Source organism: Cuculus canorus, chromosome 4, assembly GCF_017976375.1.
Source record: "Cuculus canorus isolate bCucCan1 chromosome 4, bCucCan1.pri, whole genome shotgun sequence".
NCBI classification, from domain to species: domain Eukaryota; kingdom Metazoa; phylum Chordata; class Aves; order Cuculiformes; family Cuculidae; genus Cuculus; species Cuculus canorus.
In genome coordinates this window covers 15,482,373-15,496,858 of record NC_071404.1, presented here as the reverse complement: position 1 = coordinate 15,496,858, position 14,486 = coordinate 15,482,373, and the positions used below count along the sequence as shown (strand labels likewise).

The 14,486-nt window shown below is 35.6% G+C and overlaps 1 long non-coding RNA gene across 1 annotated transcript; it reads left to right on the top strand.

The window, feature by feature from the left end:
* Positions 1-195: 195 nt before the first annotated feature.
* LOC128852078 (uncharacterized) lies at positions 196-11,763 on the top strand. The gene is made up of 3 exons (XR_008449693.1): positions 196-301; positions 6,193-6,358; positions 10,949-11,763. It is a non-coding gene; the product is annotated as an uncharacterized LOC128852078 (long non-coding RNA).
* Positions 11,764-14,486: the final 2,723 nt, after the last annotated feature.

The following is a 14,486-nucleotide window of genomic DNA, read 5'->3' as shown; positions in this document are numbered from 1 at the left end:
TTATAATAAAGTTTCCTTTCTCTGATTTATTAAAGAAGTTAGAAAACACACTTCTGGAAGTACAGACTCCCAATTAATTCATTCCAAATAATAATGTTATAATTTGTGGATGTATTAGTTATTAATGAGAGGCTGTACTTTCCACAAATATACTAGGAATCTTTCATTTTAAAGATTATAACTTTCACACTTACAGGATCTTTTTTCAGCAAAAGCAAGATGATGCAGATATTTTGCTATTTGAAGAAATTTCCTAGAGTTTCACATAAACTAAAAAAGAGTATGCTCAAAGTTTCTTCAAGTGAGTATTATTATTTTTTACATCTTGTGCAGCTCAAGTTCAGTGTCATTCATCTCCTGTACTGTATGGATGAAGTATTGTTTGATAGAGGGTCTTGATTTTTTAATGAGAATTTTGCATTTTTGGCAGTCAATGAGACTGTCTCAGATAATTTATGAACTCCTTTGCTCACAAATTAAACTAATTCCATTCGAGAGAAATCCTTGGACTATTTTTTGTGTGTAACAGCATGATGCATGTTTTCCATGAAGTGATACTCTCATAATCCCTCATATTTCTGAAGGTATTACGCACTCATAGTCTTCATTTTGCTGAAAAGGACCTCTCTGATTTGTATCATGCTTACTAATTTAACTATAAAGGCCAATTAGCTGGCGGAAGTTCTCAGATGTGTAGTAAATTAGCCATTGCAGCAAGGACTTATCAACTGTCAGTGTAAATAATTTCTCCCTTTCAATAAGACAAAAAACAATACGAACTGTCTGTTGTCTATATCTTGCTCACTGTCTCAGGTTCAGCTTTCTATGGGGCAACTAAAGGTATGTTTGCTGGAAAGAATACATGAAATATCATCACAATTTAACAGGAAGGAGTAGGAGGTGCAAGTGGAAAGAACACAACCTGAGATTTGGATTAACTGAGCACAGTCTTTACAGTGGACCCTAAGAGTTTAATAACAAGTAAATTGGTTTTATGTAGCGGGTCAGCAGAAGACAAGTTACAAGTAAAAGCCCATAATAAAATTAAATACAGAAATGAAGATTACCTGGAAGCTTCTCCTAGCATGAGCATTGTTAGGGGATGATCTTCCATAGAGCTAGGAGTTTTGGTCTTGTTTGGTGTTTCTTGTTGTGTGAGGTTTTGTGGGGTTTTTTTTGGTAGTGTTTTGGGGGGAGTTTGAAGGGTTGTGGGTGGGTTTGTTTGTTTGCTTGTTTTTATTTTGGTGTGGTTTGGTTTGGTTTGTTTACCCTACATCTTCTTTAGCAAGTTAGGCATTTTGAATATTTGAAGAGTTTGCCACTTGTTATTAAAGCAATTCTCTACTTAAAAGACTTTGATGCCTTATGTTTTTTTTCCTTCCTAGGACATTTGCAGTCCTACTGATCTAATGAACCTTGGCTCCTTTGTAGAGACCCATCGATATGGAACTGACTCAAAGTTGCAACACAACTTTATTATCTGTCTTTACTTTGTGGCTATATAGTGAGTTTGAAAGAGATGAGGGAGTTATCTGCAAATTGGATAAAGATATTTTGTTAAGTAGCCAAATTTATGCCCGTCTGTGTAAGTAAATTACTGCCTTTTAAGGTGGTTTATTTGGCTGAGTCTTTCCACATCCATTCTGAGTAAATACTCCCTCTTTAAAGTACTGTAAATCTAAAGGTCCCTTAAATCACCTTGCAGACTTCTCTTGTGTCAAACAGAATAGGATTAAAGCTATCAAGAGGATATCCCAAAGGATATGTCTTTCTAAAATAAAACCAGTATTATGATTTTTATGTTTATGACAATGCAAAAGAATTATTGATTTATGCAAAGGGAGCAAAGAGGCTTTCAGAAAAGTATTGAAAAGGATTCTGAATTAGAATGATGAAGTGCCTATTGCCTAATGGCTGATACTCTACAGCAGAAAGCAGCTCTCTATCATTACAATATACGCAACAGTCAGTCTCTTGCTAAAATATGTTTAGCTTTAGAACCTATTATTTATTAAACAAACTTGACTTTCATTTGCCTTTTCCATTTTCTTCTCCCTTTTCTATTATTCTAGGATCTTTTATAGCCATTTGTATTCAAAACAAGATGTTAAGACTGTAGAATGTTTCCTGCTAGATGAGTTCTTTAAAAAGTCCAAAGAAATGTATAAAAAAAGGCAGCATTTATCTGGTGAGGACTTGCTGGTTGCTTTCCTTAGCAAAGTTAGATAATTTTGTAAGTGTAGTACTTCATTAAGTAAATGTCTTCAAATTTAAGACGGAGTTGTCTCACTCTTTAATTTGGATACTTCTACTGATATAGTTTAGATTTTTATGTTGCAGTTACTGAAAATAGCTTAACTATCTAGTTTTTGAATAATTACTTTAATACTCCAAAGTATGACTATAATAGATTCACTTCATCCTCCTGTAAAAGTGAAGCTAAAAGAAAGCAATCAGATCATCCAGGATTGTTAATAATGGTAAACACTGACTGAACTGAGAATTCTGGACTGACTGGACTGAAACAAGACAAAGAATATCTTGGGATGTGACTGCAGAAGGAAATGGTAAGGGAAAAAGAAACATCATGCAGCACTAGGAAAGCTAAGCTTTAGAGGAAGGTTTTATAAGGGAGGTCAAAATTTCATTTCTATCAACAACACTAAACAGGATACTTAATAGTGCCGGAACGAGAAATTTTGCTACTGAGTTAGAGACAATCAAAGATAAAAACATCTGCTTGAGGCTTTGAAAATCAGCTAGAGAATTTAACTATACAATTCCCAGTATTTGCTTATATGGCTAAGGCTGCTGCATTTTTGGGGGGTTGTTTTTTGGAGTGTTTGGGGGTTTTTTTTGTGAACTTTAAACAGCTTAACCACATCCTTGTCTCAGTCCTACTTAAAGCCACAGAAAAACATCAAAGGCATTCCTAGCTTCTTCTTCATAGGTCCAAAAGATAATTAAGTTATTTTCCCCTGGTATCTCTAGGTTGCTGAGTACCACTCTTGGCTTAGAAAGAAAGGAAACAGCCTAATAACGTGCACACTGGAGTATACTTAGCTATTCATAGCTTATAGGGTCTTTCAGAGAAGATAGGTTTCATGGCCAAAAATATTAGGTTTAATTCAAATTCTCTTCCTTCCTTCCTTCCTTCTCATGCATCAGAGAACAACACATGTCCATGAGTGCACGCACACAGTGGTTGGGGGAGAGTGTCCTTCACCCTGGAAAAAAGTATTAGAGAAATATTATACAGTTGCCTATCTGACAAGTATGGCTACCTGGTATCAAAAAGGAAATCAAGTGGATGTGTTTACGAGCCCATAAGCTCATCTGTCACATGAGCTTCCACTTACTGATAGAAACAGGGGAAAAAGAGTTGAATGGAATCACAGCTGCATAAACACACAAAAACTAAGGTAGTTTTCTGCACCAAAGAATGAACTCATCATGTACTTAATCAAGATTTTATTCTTCTGTCTTAGTAATTAGGCTAAAGATAAAATGTACTTTCTTCTCACATTTCTGCTCTTTCTTGTACAAATAAAAATGCTGTCCTCTGATACACTTCCTCTGTAGTTCTTCCTTAGTTTTACAAAGCTTAATTGACAATTTATTCTAGAAGAAGTTACTCTATGCTGCATTGCATGGGAAAATCTTAGCATGAAAGATTGCTACTATTATTTTGTAAATTTTTTTTTCAAATAAGGAAACTATCTCAAACGAAATTACTTGGGAGAAAGCATGTCAAAAAGCATCTAAGCAAAACAAAACAAAAGCAATAATATCTCACAGAAGTATAGAAGCCAATTTTCTCAAGGTGGAAGCTGCTGCTGTAAAGCATATCACAACAACAGCATAGATTCCCAGCTCTGTGCGAGTGTATAGCTGTACTCTTGACCTACATTGGCACAGCAGTGTCACTGCTCCTTACCCTCAATATTATGATTTCATGAACATGATCCTCTTCTGTTCTTCTGAAAAAAGGGCCCAATCTAGTTCCCACCTATCTTCACTCCCGATACTTGGGTTCTCCCACTTCATCCTCTCTGTCCTTGTTAAGTCACATTAGCTTATCTACGCCTCCATATTCTGAATGAAAACTACAAGTCTTCTGCAAGCAGAGCAACCAAGGGAACAATTTACATTTGTATAACAGCAATTTACCAGTAAAAATGGTTGGTTGTATGTAGATTTTCTTACAGACTAGACATGATCTTCCTTACAGAAGATGCCTCTGCTGTCACTTTAAAGTGATCATATTCCCTCTTTGGTGCATGTAACACAGACTTAGAACAGCTGCTAGACAACCTGAAATATTCTAAAATATTCTAAAATAAAGAATGGGACAAAAAAATACAGAAAAGGACCATGTACTTATTTTGCGTATGAAAAAAACGTTGTTTTATACTTGTGGTTTCTGGGAATGAACAAAACCAAGCTGGTTCCCAATGCAAAGCCCTAGATTCAGAAGATGTAGAACTCAAGACTAATTTCAACAAGATCTGAAGATAACAGAAAGACTCCTGAGGCTACTGGGTTTTCCACAGAGAGTAATGAATTTATCTCTGAAGAGCATAATATTTTCGGTAGGCTTTAGTGATCCAGAAAGGTTTCAGATATTAATGGAAAAGAACTCTCGAACCATATGAAAAACAGACTGGAGTATCTCCTCAATGGAAAGGATTAGCCAGTCTGCAGCCACAGAATCCCTATTTCATTAAGATGTACAATGAGAACTTTGAACATAAAGAAGGGAGTTATATTGTTTTAATCTGAGGTAAAATACAGTTCTCTAGTGCTAGAAACAACATTCAAGATTTAGGTAGGGGTAACACATTCACATCTTAGTTTTAAATTATGTTGTAATTGCAGTGAGAAATAGAATACTCTGTTGGAATGTTTGTTGAGGGGTGGTATGCTTCATGAATGTTACAGATTATTTCAGCTGCAGAGAGAAACTAGGACTGACAAGTTAAACACTGTTAAAATTTTTGTATGTGGGCAGGGTGTATTCTGCTACAGCCCTTCCCACTGGAGCTCCACAGCAGCCCTGGCTGCCAGCCCGCATTCACAATCCCTTGAAACACAATCAGTAGGCAGAAGACCCATTCCTTGGGCTGTTTCCATTTTTTTGGAGGGGGCTAATAGTGGAATTTGCACCTCAGCCAGCTGGCTAAATGCTCTCTAAATGCTCTTCAAATTTGCATGCAAACTCTGTGTAACTAAAAGGTATCTGAGATCAAAAAGCCTACCAAAGCCATTTATTCAAAAACAAGACATCCCCCCTCATCTGCACTTCTTGCTACTTCTATTATTTTAATTTCAAATGTTTTCAACAAAGAAGGTCTAATTTTGAGCCTAGTGCAAACCATTCCCTGTGAAATAATGAAAGCATCACACGCATAAAATAATAGTACTTAGTTCTAAAGGAATGAGTTATTGGATTGGAGGAAACTTCATATCTTATTTCTACAGGCTTTGTTAAAAAGGATAATTTGAAGCGTATTGTTGTGTAACAGTGAGATTTTGATTTCATGCATATTCTTTGTTTTTCCTATGTAACGTATTTCATTTCAGATAATGGTATTAGCATGAGAAAGCAATCTTAGTATTTGGAAAGACAGAGATATCTGTCCTTATTTTTAGGGACAGAGTTTATGACAACATTTATCAACATGGTTGTCAAATTTCCCAAGCAAAAATTTATTTTTCATTTCCTCATACTATTATGAACTTTGAAGTCATTTTGGCTGGACTTTCTGTACTCCAAATGCCTATGTTTGCACATATTCAAGGAAACCTTCAGCCCAAGAAGGTTAAAAGAAGAGTTAAAAGATCTTGTCTTGACAAACTGACCAAAACAAAAGAATTGTCTAATTAAGGTTTGCAAACTGTGTTCTTTGTTGCAGAAGCTTATTTTGCATGTTCATTTCACTCACTCTGAGAACCTTTGATCAGATTTAACTTAATCCCTCAACCATATTTTACCTCTTCCCAATGTTATGGATGGAAAGATTCAGAAGTTCTATCTACTTGCTGTAGCTAAATTATTGTGGGGGTGGGGGGAGAAAAAACAGCTCACTTATGATCATTGGAATACTGCTGGATTTGGGTAGCCTAATTAACTGTAAATTGTAGCTGCAGCTGTCAAGGGTTTTGTGTTAATTTCTTTCCTTACTGCTCTAGACTATGCCGTGTGCAGGCTGTAGACCCAAGAGGAACACAGAAATAAAATCTGCCCAGTATTCGCAGTGTCTCCATCTAAACAACATCAAAAAGCAGATAGATACCTTCATCAGCTGTAAAGGCACCACCATATCAGAGGTGAAAAAAAGGAGGACAACGATCCCAGGTGAGAGGTTGGGACCGGAGCTTTGGAAACTATTGGTGAGGGAGTGCACACGATGAATGGCACTGAATGAGGCCAAAACAGATGACAGAGAATATTAGATGATACTCTAATGATACATATACACTCATAAAAACCAGGAAGCCACATTTACATATACTAAACCAAGTCCAAACAGCTTTAGTCATTTCCTGAGTCTGGGGTATTTGTCTTCTCAATTTTAGCACCATTTTCCTGTTTCCCCTTTTCCTAGCCCAAGTATATTATGTGTACGTGTGCATACCCACATGACAAAGAATTAAATGAGTTACTAACTGTGACATTTGCTATGACTAAGTCATGGCCTCCACTCAAAGCAATGTTTCAGCCCTTTTATTAGACGATCTCCCCAAAATATCCAGTTTTCATTTTCAAGATCAGACTGAAATTAGCTAACAACTATATCTTTGGACTAATTTTAGGAAAATATCTTTTTTCAGTGTCATCTTTCCCTCTAATGATATTATTAACAACCACAGATTTAACTCTTATTGAAAATTTTACGTTCGGTTTTAATTGATAATTTTACAGTATCATTAAGCTAAGCCCTTAGCAAGTTATTGCTCATCTTAATATAAAGCTAGAAACAGGCTCAGCAATTATATTAAAAAGGAGAGCAGAAGGAGAGTGAACCACTCACAAGTTTCTTTTACTTATAATTTGCGTCAGCACGTTTGTTTGTTGTGATCATTCAATAATATTGAGGAGACTGGAGGCACATGTCAGGAGTTCTTATCAACAGTTTGCTTCTCCCATGTGCCACTCGAGCCTTCGGGCTGCATATTACCATGTTCTTTTGTTCAGAATTCATAATTATACTTCTATAGTACTTCAAACAGTAGCACCAGGAACACAAGAACAGCTTTAGAATATACATTTAATCTTGTAATCAAAAAGGTTGTTTGTTTGCATTTGGGAAGGATTTAAGGATGTTATTTCATCAGAAATAACTCCGGTTGAACTTTTCTTGGGATTTAATTTCAGATTTGTGTTTATTTATGAAATCCACTGTTTTGTAGGAAATATAATTTCCCACACAAGTATTCTATTTGCATAGAATTAAAGCTGATAACATATGGTGAATGTGACTTTAAAAAAAAGTTTACCCATAGTCAAGTTAAGTTCATCCCGGGAATCCGGACATATGTTTAAATTTCAAAGAAGTCCATCAACTCTGGAAAAAATCTTAATCAAAAGCTAAGTAAAAAGTAATTAAATTAATGGGGTTTGCATATCCTAATGGTGTACATCTACACTAAGATTTCCTTCAGTCTATTTGTCACACGATTTTAACTAGTTTAGCTATAAATATCTGAGGTTTATAAATTCAATTCAGGGATAACTGACATAGTCAACCACTATCTTTTATTTTTTATTAATGCTAATATAATTTGAGATAAACTGCAATATTTTTTTTTACTCAAAATATAATAGCACAAATTGAGTACATTTTGGGATTAAGACTATAAATTCCAAATTAGTTTTTTAAAAGCTTCCTAATTGCTCCAATAGAAACAAGTAAAAATAAGTTTTTTAACGGCAAAAATGCATGCTTCTACAATCTCAAAAATGTCCACATTAGGAACAGTGAAGTTAAATTTTAACACGCAAGCATTACAGAAAAAAGTTTTTTACAGAGTTTGGTAGAAGCAAATCTTATGTGCATCTTACTGTTTATAGTCCTTTTTGAGGTCTTCTTTCCACCTTGTTTAGAGTAGCCCATTTCATTTTCTTTTTGACATATTTTTAAACAACTCAGTAAACAATATATTCCAACATCTGGATAATATAAGATTGAAATAGATCTCTGTCTGAGGTTAGTAATGCTACGGAGTGTGAATACAATTCTACTCATCCCAGGAGCATTCATCAGTTAAGAAAAGATTAAACTTTAACATCAGCATGATTTTCAACTTTTTAATGGTGTTTCTCAGCTAGAATTTTTACACAAAGATTATTTGTATTACAAGTAGGAGTATTATTTAAAATTGACTCTTCCTATATTATTTGCACAACTGCCTGAGGAGCTGAACTGCTCTGGATGGGGAAAAAAATATAAATCTGTCAAAAATCAAATACTATAACAGCAAAGAAAATACAAAGTTCTTATGTTAGGAGAATTCAGAAATTACTGGGCAAACAAAATGAACACAGCTTCAGATTTCTATCAGTTTATAAGACAGCTACTGATACAGTCTTAAAACAGCAACAAGCTTGATGTACTGCACATCACTAACTACAACAGACCACACACAGAGCCCTCAAAAGCATCTCAATGTTAGTTTTATTCATCATATGTCAAGAACTGCTGTCAGTTTTAAACTGCATGCATTCTCTCATTTGGTAAAATCGAAACAGGGCAGCAAAATGCCAGCTCAGAGCCCTCCTCTCCATTGCTTCCTATGGCCACCCCCCAAGGAACTTTAAACTTAATAGCGAGAAACTTATAAGACCACACAAATAAAGAAAACATGTCTCATGGTTTGACAGTTCCTAGACACACATGTGAGAAAGCACTACAGGTTTCAGCTACAAGGAAAAAAAGCCAAATGAACTCCCATTATCCCCAACATCTGTCATGCAAGGCCAGAGACAGTATATACTCCTTCCTCTTAATCTGAATTAATTGACTCCTGGTGGCCCTCTGCAGGAGTCATGGTGGGAAGAATCGTGGATTTAAGGATTTTGACAGGTCCTATCCAACATCAGTGCATTCAAGCACTTCTGTGTCTTAGTGTCAGCATCTTACCTTTCAAAAGATTTTTGCTAGCTGAAGCACTGAAAGGCACCACTCTCACTTTTTAGATTACAGATAGAGCAACTATTTTCATTGGGAAAAAAAGTATAAGGTGAGCTAGAAAGGTTAAATTTCAACAGGAAACAGCTGTTAGAATCCTAAGGCTATGCACATAGGAAAATTGCCACTGTACTAGAGGGATAAACAAGACATGGAGTATAAATCCCTCTACAATCCCTCTAGAGTTATCCAGTGAATTCACACTTCCAGTTACTACACTTTTGTTTCACCACATATACAAGCTTTTAGAGAAGGAGTGCAGGCCAGTTTTAGATTACAGCAATGTAATAGCAAGTGGCAATGCCTCAAAAGTGACTCAGCGACTTAGAACTTCATTGTGTATTACATAGTCACTCCAGAGTTTAAGCCCTTTTGACTGTATAGACAGGAATTGTTGTCACAAATTATGCATATATTTATATATATATATATATGTTGGTATGCATGACAATTTAAATCAGATTGAATCAGCTACTTCATGGTGAAAAATTTAGCCTGAATATCTTTTAAACTCTCTTATTCAGGGCTGAAAAAACAGTAGAAACAGTGCAGTACTATATAGTGCAGTAGAAATAGTACAGAAATGTACTATTTCCTACACTGCAAGGAGAGAAAGAACCTTTAGAACATGTACATTCATTTCTAGTCTGTAATCAAATATCCTACCTTAATCCAGATACAATTTTTAATTGAGATATTAATAAAACTCTGAAATAGCCTTGGACTGTCAAGACCATACACAGAAACATGTCTTGTGTCACTATTTGTAGTTTCAGATCACGGTTTTGCTGGTAGTCTAGAGCTCTAGAGATCTGTGTCTGTCAAAGCACCTCCTTCCATACAAAATTTACCCCACTGAATTTTAAACAGATGGAGAATAAGAAGAACCAATTATCACTCATAACCACAGCTGGCATAGAACAGATTGAGGTGACATGGCCAGATGATTCTGCTCCTTGTAGATTAGGACATTTTTTTTCCCAACTCAAGTAACCCATTCAAACCTAAAAACATGATCAAAATGTGCAAGCCAAAAAAATGCAATAGATGCCCTAGGCATTTATTTTGCATGCATTAAAATGATGCACTTATGTCTGTTTTGCAGTAAAAGGTTTCCATAGGACAACTAAAGCAAAGTGTCAAACATAAACAGAATATTGAGATCTGGTCAATTCTTAGCCCTTAATCTCTATCCAGCCTACAGCCACTTTCCATATCTTTGGAAAAGTGTTCTCAAACCTCATGTATTGTGTTGTAGTTATAGAGAAACCATGAAGGAGAGTATTTGAATTTTCAAAATGGTCTTAAGAATATATCTTAAGAAAACTTTCAAACTGATAATGGTCAAAATGTAATGTGAAAAGCCAAGAACACATCATCCCCATGGGGAATTTCAGGAAAAAATCTCCTGTATAAAGATAGTCTGATAACAGAAACCTGGGAAGCTAACCTTTAAAAAAATTTACCACTTTTCCTGTGTCATGAAGTCATGCTACAACATTAAAAGTAAAGAAATGGTAAAACAATCTGTCTCTCAAAGAGTTCCTAGAATCTTTCAGTTATAAACAGCAGAATAATTTGTTATTCTAAAGAAAAAGTAATAAGCTGGTTTCTATACCAGGAAAGCAACCTAATCTAGGAGGTGTTGGATGCTAATAATGAGATTTCACCAGGAAATCTGGAGATTGGTTTATTACCTACTTATATGTTATTTGAGATCAGATCCTATTTATAAATTCAGGCACATTCTCTTCTAGGTCATTCCAATTACTCGGTATATAATTCAGCTCCTGAATCAATCCTGTCAAGACGAAGATGATGCACTTGATGAGATCCTATTTGCTTAACAATGGTGTATAGAAGCTTCCTTAATAAAAGATATAAAAAACTCTGTAAGTACATAAGACAAAGTGGAAAGTCACTTTACAAATGCAGGCCTATTTTCTATGGCATGATGAGTCAGAGCCTAGCATTTGCCTTGTGGAGTGTTACTTACAGATGGAACTGTCAAAATCAGGTTTTCGTTATAGAGCAAGACAAATGTAGTTCTCACAGGAGAAATTTCTCAGCATAAAGAAATCTAATCTCTCTAATTTCAACATTGGTGTTTGTACTTTTATAAATAGATCCAGGAGACTAAAAGGGAAAAGATTCACTGCTGACTAATTTCTGTTTCCTCAGCTTCCCTCTAATTACTACTTCTTTTATAAGAGTGTCACACCTTATCATCTTCTTTGCCAGCCATCACTAAATAAGAAGCAAGAAGGGGAAGAAGCAGAAATGCTCATGACTTAAAATGTTTCTCCCTTTTATACACAACTGGTTTCTTCCATTTCTGCTCTGTATCACAATGGTGCCCAGCTGGTGAAACTCATCAAGGAGTACAAGTAAGATCTGCCAGACCTAGGTCAGCTTGGCCAAGCTCAGCTGTCTGATTTTTTGTCTATTATGGGTTCATGCATGTCTTCAGATTCTCCCATGTATTTGGAAAATGTGACCAAAGGGACTGTATTGCAGTTATCTCTTCCTGGTTTTCTTGATTGTTTGATAAGGAATCATTTGCTTTATTTCTGGTTCTCCCACAACAGAGATTTCCTACTGACATTCTCATAGCTTTTTTTTCTTCTTTTTTTGTTTTGTTTTGTTGTATCACCTACTTGCATTGCAATAAAATATCCTGTCCCAGCCACGCATTTGTCTATGATAGTCTTAAACCTTAGCACCCTTAACCTCTTGGGCTGTGATCTCCTTTGATGGCTTTAGTGGCTCGGAAAATAGCTAAGGTGGGTGGAAAGGAGACCAGATTAGTGGCTGAAATTTAAGAAGTGCATCTGAGCTCCAGTGTCTGTACCAAAGCTGCCAAATTGGGCAGCACGAGCCAGCAGAGCTGAAGATGAGTAACTGCTCAAAAGTGGTAAAGGGATTACAATAGTGAACCATAGATTCATTGTCTCATGCAGTTTGCTTTCAGAAAAGGTTGGGGACTTCTGTTTTCAATTTCCAGCATAAAATACAGAACAAAACAAAAATGTAGAATCCCCTTAAACATCTCCTCTTCCAAGAAGAGGTTTCTGTGTTTATATGCCTATTAAATATTTGTTTTTCTCAACTACACAGAATTCACTCAAGCACCTGCTACATACCTATATGAAAGAGAATCTTTCCATCCAGTAAGACAGCTTTGTTCAGAGACTACCGCACAGGCAAAACCAGCAGAGCAACATTCTGTTGCAGTTTCCACTTTCATCTCGGTCATTTAATCCACTTTCACTGTATCCCAAGGTCAGAAATTCTATTAATTAATGCATTATTACTGACAACATTTATTTATAAATATTTATCCACAATATCTCTGTGGATAAAAGATGAAAGGAAGTGTCTGTTTCATGCTGTGTTTCAGAAAATGAGATTTACAGATAGACAGTAAAAACTATGCAAGATTTTGTTATATAAAGCATAACTAATATTTTCTGTTCCATAGCAAAAAAAAGAAAACAAACCTGCAAAGATTACACAAAACATAGAATCATAGAATGGGTTACTTTGGAAGAGATCTTTAAAAACCTTCTGATTCCAACCCTCTGTCATAGGCAGGGACAGTAACTGGCCACTAGTCTCTAAAGATACTTTATCTTCCAAAATTCACAGCTGGAGACATAAAATATAAATATGTTTAGAAAAATAGATTATTCTAATATAGTTTTATTTATTAATATAAACTAGCACTCTTCATCCGGTATACCATTTTTTCAGAGAAAACGCAAAAACTTTTCTGAAATAATGCCATGAAAATTCATATTTGACATATAGGAATCTAATGCGAAATTCACATGTATATTAGAGGATCAAATATTCTTAAATACTGTACAAGATCACATTGTTTTTCAATATGGTCATTCACATGGGGGAAGAAAACAGGCTATAAGGAGTTACAGTAGAGGAAAATAAAGAAAGCACTGAGATTCCATTAGAGCAGAAATCAAGATAATTGCCAAGATATGACAGTATCCTTAATGAAAGTAGGAAATAATTCACTCTGTTCCTTGATCTCATCCCTTAAAATTACTGATGTCTTGAAACATCTTTCTCTTTATAGCCTAACATCTGGTCCACTTAACAAACTTGGCAGTAGTGTGACTACATTTTTACAAAGTTGAATGTTACAATAAAATATTTGTATTTTTACCTGTACTAGTAGAGTTAAATGACATGATTACATTGGTATAACAATATATTATTCCATTTCACATTCGGGAACAAATCTTGTGTCTTGACAACTGGAAAAGCACACAGAGGTATAATTTATGAATTCTGGTCAATAATAAAGTCATTATGATACTAAATATTTCACTGGTAAGTGAATCCTTGAACCGAATCTTAATATATCATCCACTAAATCTGGAAGGGGCTACACAGCAGAGGAAGTCAATGTCTGCACTATGTGTATACTGAGAAGATGTTTGAAGTAAAGGAAAGCCAGATTTTGCCAGATTGGGGGTCTGTGGCCAAGAAGAGTGAAGAAAAAAAAAACCAACCCAAACCCAACCACGATAACCATTTGGTTCTATCAGCCATTAGTGTACCACTGATGACATCTGCACAAGGGTGTAATTCAGCCCCTACTGGTCAATTTGCTTTCAACATTAGTACCTGTTAGAGAGAGCATCAGAGGAATAATTAAATTTGTTTCTGCCTGTGAATATAGCTGAAAAATGTTTTCAAGTCTATGGTTTCCCTGGGATAAAAGGAGTGGAGTTTTCCTGCCATGTTTTCTGAGTGCTGGGACTACCTGCATTCACAGTACTTAGTCAGAAAGCAAATTATAAAATCTGATAATTTTAGACAATGCCCTTTTCTCTTTTACTTGCCACAAGCTGCTTCTAGTGATCCAACTGCATCAACCTACTTCAGAAGATACTCTTGGCAGTGACTGAATGGCTCAAGGAAGAATTAGAGGCAATGAGGGACACTGCTTGTTTTACATACTTAGAAAGGTGTCTTCAAAGATTTAAGTATTTGGCTTAACACTTCAGGATTCAGTCAGCGAGCTGTGGCAAAGAAACATAGGTTTGTTCTTTTCCAGCTTGCATAGCTCCATTTGGGGAGTCAATCCTGTCATATAACAGTAAGAAAGAGAACATATATTTCAGGAGGAGTGATTTCCTTATAACTGAGAGCTCTATCAGCTAAAGAAACCAGTTCTCTTTGGAATTAGTTGTTTACTTTCTTCTTCAACCCACAGCCTTTGCTCATACTGTTCTTATACCTCCCTACCCTTACATCCTGCTGTAGTTT